We start from the raw sequence: 7,600 nt of genomic DNA on the forward strand, positions 1-7,600 counted from the left end.
CTTTCCAGGAGTCAACCCTTCCACTACACAAAACTCCATCTCTCTCTAGGAAGAACATTAATCACCAAAGTTATCATGACATTTTAATTGTTTCTGAAAATTGCTGGAGGCCAGGAAGGAGGCAGCAAGTTTTTTTCAAACCATAATATACTTGCAAACACTACACACCCACCCGAAATAGGTACCCAGTGAGGTCACACCGTTCGCATCGCCCTAACCTGCTCAAGGTTCATATGACCTCAGTGACAGAGTCACAGCGACTGGATCACTGTTGCTCTAGGGTGTGCTGCTTCGTAGGCCTGCCCGCAAGACTGGAGATGAACTTCAGTATGGATTGTGGTTGACAGGCCTTCAAGGATAACCCACAATTGACACCACTAGGCTACACCTGCTTGTGCTAAGACATCAAGCCTTCTAAGGTCTAGTGGGGCCTTCTACGGTCTAGCATGGGAATGTGCTCCCTCAGTACAGTGGTGTGGTGGACTGGTCATGAAGGCTGAACCCGGTTCCCCAGTTCCAAATTCGACAGCTCTGGCCATAGTGCCACATCCCCACTGAACACCATACTTGCCCACTGAGAGAAACTCACACTGCCTTCAGCTATAACCTAATTGTGCCCGCTATAAACACTTGGATGTGGCTCAATTCAAATTATGCACTTGATAGGAGTAATATGCTGCCTAAAAAATAAATAAAAGCAACCACTCATAGGGAATGCAAAGCATGTGAAATGTAAGCAGAAATAACATGGTTACCCGATTTCTCACTCACTATTCAGAAATCAGCGAGTGGTTTCACCTGAAAAGTTATGGACATGACTAGAGGGCCCTGAAGGGAACCGTTTCACTGTCCATTGCTTATATCCTTACAAAACGTAAGCAGTATGGTATAAAAAGACCACATCCATAAACACAGAGCCATGGAACACATTGTGTTTTTCAATCCACCCATCAACCAGGTATTGCAGTACCTCCAGGAATGGTAAACTTTCCCACCTGGGGACAACACTGCTGTTCAAAGAAAGACGAGAAAACGAAAGTAGCGCTTCACTGGCAAACTCTGTGATGCTGGTGTATTTGGATGTAAATAAAACCAATCTGGCCACTTTGCAACCCCTCTGTCTTGCTTTATTTAGTTATGTATGTATTTTTCACATTTAAAACCTTCTATTTCTCTCCTGCTGCACTTTGGAATAGAACATTTCAGAAGCAGGGCATTTCTCGGAAGAGCGTTTTGCATTTTTCGGATCCATTTCACAGGGAAGCAACTAAACGAAATAACTACAGCAAGCCCAGCCTTATCTAAATACCTTTGTCCTCCCCCCACCCTAACTAACCCACCGATCACGAAATACCCCCCTCCCCAGCCCCAAAACTCACCTTTCCTCTCCGACGCGCAGGAAGCAAATGGCTTCCTGCGCGACGGAGAACAAAGGGGAAACCTCCAATGACGTCAGCGCGAGCCTTATTTATGATTTAAAAACAAAAACATAAAAAAGGCATTGCCTTTTACAATAGCAGTAGCTCAAACTCGCATAAATGCGAGCTCTATTGCATTGCAAATGCATGTTCAAATATACTAGAGATAGCAACGCCACATGAACGCAGAGCTTGCTAGCTCTTCTGTCTTACTTTACTATCAAGTGGATCTCAACCAGATCCTCCAAAAATTACAATAACATGAGTTGATTATTATTTATTTTTCTGGATCTACCCATCAAGCCCTCAGTCAGCCGGTCGACCCAGCCTGCCACACCAGCCAGCCTAGCCTCCCGTCCCGGCCAACTCACTCGGCCTACTAGCCCAGGGGGTACTAGGCACGGCTTATCTTTTCAGCCTCCCCGGTCTGTCCAGCTCCGCCCTCACTCCAGCAGCCAACCAGCCCAGCCGAACTGCGGGGGACCAGCCCGCAGTCAGCCATTAGCCAGTCAACCATGAGCCGGTCAGACCTAGGAGGGGTTTGCCAGACAGGGGGACGGACGACTTCGGCTTCCAGCCATGCCGTTCGGGCCCGCCCTTCGGCTGAGGTCGTCAGCCTGGCCGTGAGCCGGTATGGCTGAGCCGCCCCGCAGTCCAGCCGTCCAGCCACTAAAAACGTATGACGTTTCCGTCATCGTGCTGGCGTGTTTCATTGCCACACAACGTGCAATGATTACATCCAAGCAGAGCGTCCTCCCTCTAGCGACCACCAAGTGAACTACAATTGATCGGTACAAATACTTCAACAAGCTGTTGTAAAGCAAATGCATGTTCTAGTTAAGATTCCAACGCCACGTGACCGCTGAGCTTTCTAATTCTTCTGTATTACTCTACTATCAAGTGGATCTCAAGCAGATCCTCCAACAATTGTATTAACAGAGTCGCTTTTTTTTTTTTTTTTTTTTCTTTGTCAGGGTGTCATTTCTGGTTCAGATACATCAATCGTCACCTTCCACAACACCCTTGTTGCTCGTCAGTCGTTGGTAACAAACTTGGCAACAAGTGCGCAAGCTATCCCGTTGACCTTTAACCTGTGAAGGGAAAAGGTCACGTTAGTCAAATACATACAGTAAATTTTTACATTTACTCCACCTGTCTTCATCTTTCCTCTCCTCTCTCCTGTTGCCAGACTGGTTCCTGGATTGAAGGGAAGAAAAAAAGAAAAACAGTTTAGTGGCCCCTCCAGAGCCCCTCCCTCTTTTAAGGGTTTGGGGGCTCTTTTGGGTCCGCTGTCTTCGCCGTCGTTGCCTGAGCCTTCCAGGGCCCCTCCCCGTGTAAGGGTACAAAGGGACCCCTTTGGGTCCTCAGGTTTCGTCCTCGCTGTCTCCATCTGATCTGTCCAGTGCTGCGTAGTCTCGCAGGAGGCTGTGGATCATCTTACGGCATGCCAGGGTCGATGTTTCCTTTTTCCCTACTACCAGGCGGTTTCTGGAAAACAAGAGAACATCTTTAAAGCAGCACAGGAGCCTCCAGCAACCCTGGAGGTCCCCTAGTGCATGTGTCCCTGGGAACAGTCCATACATCACAGAGTCAGCGGTGATGCAGGTCGTAGGTATCCAGGCCCTAAGCTCCGTGCCTAGGGCCTTCAGCAGGTCCTGCGCGTACGTGCACTCCCAGAAGAGATGATATGTCGTCTCGTCCACGGTGCATCCTCTCGGGCAGGACTTGTATCGGTTGAGCCCCCTTGCGTGCATGAAGGCTCTCACGGGAAGTCCACCTTGGATGGCCATCCAGGCGATGTCCTTGTGTTGGTTCGTCAGGCGCTTGGATGCGACGTTTCCCCATACGTGGTCTGCTGTGGCTGAGGGGAGGGCGCCGATTGGTTCACTGATCTCTCTTGCGCGTATCAGGCGTTGGAGAAGTTTTGGAGTCCACATGACGGGGCGAACTGCCACGCAGTCATGCTCTCGCACAAACTTCTCCACTTCCTTGTAGAACCACGGGGTCTCCCAGTTGAATGGGACGGCACTCACCCACTCTGCCCATCCAAGGCGCCTCCATGTTGGCAGTAGGAAGAAGCGTGCCATCAGAAAGCCGGCGTGACTCTCATCTTTGGACCTCAGGGTGTTCCTCACGCAGTGGCACACGAAGGTCCCTCTCAGAATGGTGGCGATGTCTGGCACTCCTTTGCCTCCCTTGTCGTGGGTCTTGAACATCACCGCTCTCTTCACTCTGTCCATCTTCGAGCTCCAGATGAAGTAGAAGATCATTCTCGTGATGGCCTTAGCTGTTCTGGTCTGCACTGGCCATACTTGAGCGACGTACTGGAGTACTGGCAGGGTCTCGTTCCGCAGGACCAAAGACTTCCCTTCGATCGTCAGCTTCCGGAGGCTCCAGAGTCCCAGCTTCTGCCTTGTCTTTGCTAGTCGTTCTTCCCAGGTCTTCTCCGCTGCCCCGTCTCCGCCGAACCAGACTCCAAGGATCTTCAGGAAGTCCTGCTTGATGGGGAATGGCAGTGGGTCTCTGGTGGGGGTCCAGTGTCCAAGGAGCAGGGTTTCTGACTTGGCGCTGTTGATCTTTGCTCCAGACGCTTTTCCAAACTCGATACAAGTCCTCTCTAGCTCCTTTACAGACGGTCCATCTGCGCAGAATACGGAGACGTCGTCCATGTAGAGGGAGCACTTTACTTCTCCTTGTCCTCCGCTCCCTGGTATCCTCACTCCTCTGATGTCCCTGTTTTGCCGGATGCGTTCGGTGAGGAGTTCGATCACGCAGATGAACAGAAGGGGGGAGAGCGGGCAGCCCTGTCTTACCCCTGACAGAACGGGGAATGGGTCGGTTCTCCAGCCATTTACCAATGCCGTGCTGGAGATGTCCGTATACATTGTTTTCACCACGTCACAGAAGAAGTCGCCCAGTCCCAGCGCTCTGAGTGTCCGGTCCATGAACTCATGGGAGACGCGGTTGAACGCCTTTTCCTGGTCCAGGCTGACCAAGGCCGTTGGGACCTTGCGGCCCTTGACGTACTCGATCGTGTCCCGGACCAGGGCCAGACTGTCCGCGATCTGCTGTCCCGGTATCCCACAGGACTGGTCAGGGTGGACTATCTTCTCTATCACTTTCTTTAGGCGGTTGGCCATCACTTTTGCGAGAATCTTGTAGTCCACATTGAGGAGAGAGATGGACCTCCAGTTCTTGAGGTCTTCCCGTCTCTCCCTTCTGTTTGTACAAGAGTGTTATCATACCCTCACGCAGGGATTGCGGCAAACTACCCTTGCCCACCACTTCCTCGTATAGGTCCAGCAAGTCCGGCCCGGTCAGGTCCCACAGTTCGACATAAAGTTCCACTGGGAGGCCGTCATTCCCGGGTGTTTTGCCTTTCTTGGAGGTCGTGGCGGCCAAGTGCAGCTCTTCCAGGGTGAAGGGCGCGTTCAGGCCCTCTCTCTCTTCTGGACCCAGTGTCTTCGAGATGCTCCCTAGGAAACTGTTCGCCTGTTCTCTCTCTGACAACTTTGGTGAGTAGAGTTCGCCGTAAAAGTCAGTTACGACTTTCATGACTTCCTCCTTCTCCCCTTGGAGGTTGCCCTCCGAGTCCCGAAGCTGCTCAACCAGCGGTGTGTGGGTCGAGTGAAGTTTCTTGAAGAAGAACGAGTTGCATTTCTCGTCCCTCTCTAGGTTCTCGGTTCTGGTCCGGAAGATGATTCCTCCCTAAAGTGCTCTGCGAGCTCCTTTTGGGTTTCCTCCAAGTCGTCACCCACGTCCCATCCCTCCAGCTCGAGTTCGTACAGTTGCTGCAGTTTGCTCTGCAGTGTCCTGAACGTCCTCTTCTTTTCCCGTGCAGCAGCTCTGCTTGCATCCTGGAAGAAGCTTCGGAACCTGTCCTTCACCCATTCCCACCACTCGCTGGCGGAGTGAAAGAGGTCCTTCATGTCCCTCCACTCTATGTACGCAGTTCTGAGGTTCGCCACTAACTCCTCGTTTTCCAGCAAAGAGCAGTTCAGTTTCCACGATCCTGGTCCGGCGGGGAACTTCCCTGTAAGTTCCCCCTCAAAACTGACTGCTCTGTGGTCAGAGAAGTGGACGGCGACCATGGAGCTTCGCCCAGGCTTTACTGTTGGGGAGGTGAATAGGAAGTCGATCCGTGAACGCACGGATCCATCCGGCCTACTCCAGGAAAAGTTCCTGGCGTTCGGTCCCATGCACCCGATGGCATCATGGAGGGACGCCTCGCCTATCATCTCCACCAACAGCCTGGACGTCACATCCATCCCTGCAGAGCCAGACCCACTGCGTCCATCCAGCTCTACTATGCAGTTGAAATCACCACCCATCAGAATGGTTCTGGAGGTCACGAGTTGCATCCTGAGCACCCTGAACGTCTCAAGTCGCTCATTCTTCTCTGGGGGGGCATAGACATTGATGAGCCTAACGGGCTCACCAGCCCACAAGCCGTCCACGGCCAGCACTCTGCCGTTGACCTGCTCGGTGACTTTGTCCACGGTGAAATGCCTTCCCTTGATCAGAATGGCCACTCCAGACGATTTGCAATCGTTTCCTCCAGACCAGAAAGATGGCCCGTGCGTCCACTGCCGTTCAAGCTGGCTGTACGACTTGGCGTACGGAATCCCGCATTCCTGCAGAAAGCAGATATCTCGGTTCTGGGTGGCCAGGAAGCGCAACGTGCCGACCTGCCTGACCTGATCCTTCATGCTTCTGACGTTTAGGGTGAGCAATGATATCGCCATTACATCCAAGCAGAGCGTCCTCCCTCTAGGGACCACCAAGTGAACTACAATTGATCGGTACACCACGTGACCGCTGAGCTTTCTAATTCTTCTGTGTTACTTTACTATCAAGTGGATCTCAAGCAGATCCTCCAACAATTGTATTAACAGTCGCTTATCATAACTACACAAAGTGCAATGATCCACGACTTGCTCTGTGGAGCGATTCGTTTCAATAGCTTTCTGGTTCTTCATATTACATGAAAGTAACGGCGACTAAACAAATTAATGACATGAATAAATGTAATGCAATATTACCAAAACATGTATACACATAAACATATTTCTGATTCTTAATGCTTAAAAAGGCTTTTTTTACTCATTGCAATGAAACGAAAGTGATCGTGGCTCTGTGGTGGCTTCTGGGTATGCAAATTACCCCCTAAAAAATAGCTGGTTGTTGTCAGGCAGTCTGCCCTCCAGTGACAGTAGATGGTACTGCGCCTGCGAATTGGCGAACACGTTTAATGCTGTCACACACACACACACACACACACACACACACACACACTCTCTCTCTCTCTCTCTCTCTCTCTCTCTCTCTCTCTCGTGTCTAAACTATATGGGATTATTAACCAGAAGTCAAACAGAACACACACTAACCCCCCCCCCCTTTTTTTTTTTTAAAGTGCAACAAAATCGGCATGGCTCCACGAGAAAAGTCTGCCATGAAATCCTGCTAGAAGTATAAGTGGAAAGAGGTACAGGAGACACACAATGGACTCCTTGTTGGACTGGGTTGTACTCTGCTGCTACAGATGGTGAAACACATCTGTGAAGCTGTGCTCCACGGAGCTGACATTTGTGTGCAGGCCAAGGAGCAGAATTCACAGGGAGGTAAACAGACAAGCATTTGCAATGCAATAGGTCTCGCATTTACGGAAGTTTAAGCTATTGGCATTGTAAATGACAATGTCTATCATTTTTGTTTTTTAATACATAAATAAAAGGCATTGTCATTTACAATGTCAATAGCTGAAACTCGCGTACATGCGAGACTATTACATTGCAAATGGTTACGTTTAGAACTGAGCGCAACGTCGCTTCAAGGACACCACTTGGTTTCTCTTTTTTTTTTTTTACTTTATAGAATCAACTGATAGAATCAGGAACTTTCTCTAAAAGCAAAGCTTCAATCTTGGATAGGGTCTCATCCTGAGGAATGCAAGTATACAGCGATTCCACATCTTTTGATGTGGAATCGCTGTATACTTGCATTCCTCAGGATGAGACCCTATCCAAGATTGAAGCTCTGATTCTATCACTCCAGTATCTTTCATTATGAATTGTGCTCGGATTGCTATGAAAGAGAATTTTTTTAAGTTTGAGGAACAGCTGTTCTTACAAGTGTCCGGCACTTCTATGGGCAGTGTGTTCGCTCCAAGTTTAGAGAACCTC

At 50.0% G+C, this 7,600-nt stretch overlaps 1 pseudogene; it reads right to left on the bottom strand.

The window, feature by feature from the left end:
- Positions 1-2,782: 2,782 nt before the first annotated feature.
- LOC146835354 (uncharacterized) lies at positions 2,783-5,656 on the bottom strand (annotated as a pseudogene).
- Between the last annotated feature and the right edge of the window lie 1,944 nt (positions 5,657-7,600).

Source organism: Triturus cristatus, chromosome 4_2 (genome assembly GCF_964204655.1).
Source record: "Triturus cristatus chromosome 4_2, aTriCri1.1, whole genome shotgun sequence".
NCBI lineage: Eukaryota > Metazoa > Chordata > Amphibia > Caudata > Salamandridae > Triturus > Triturus cristatus.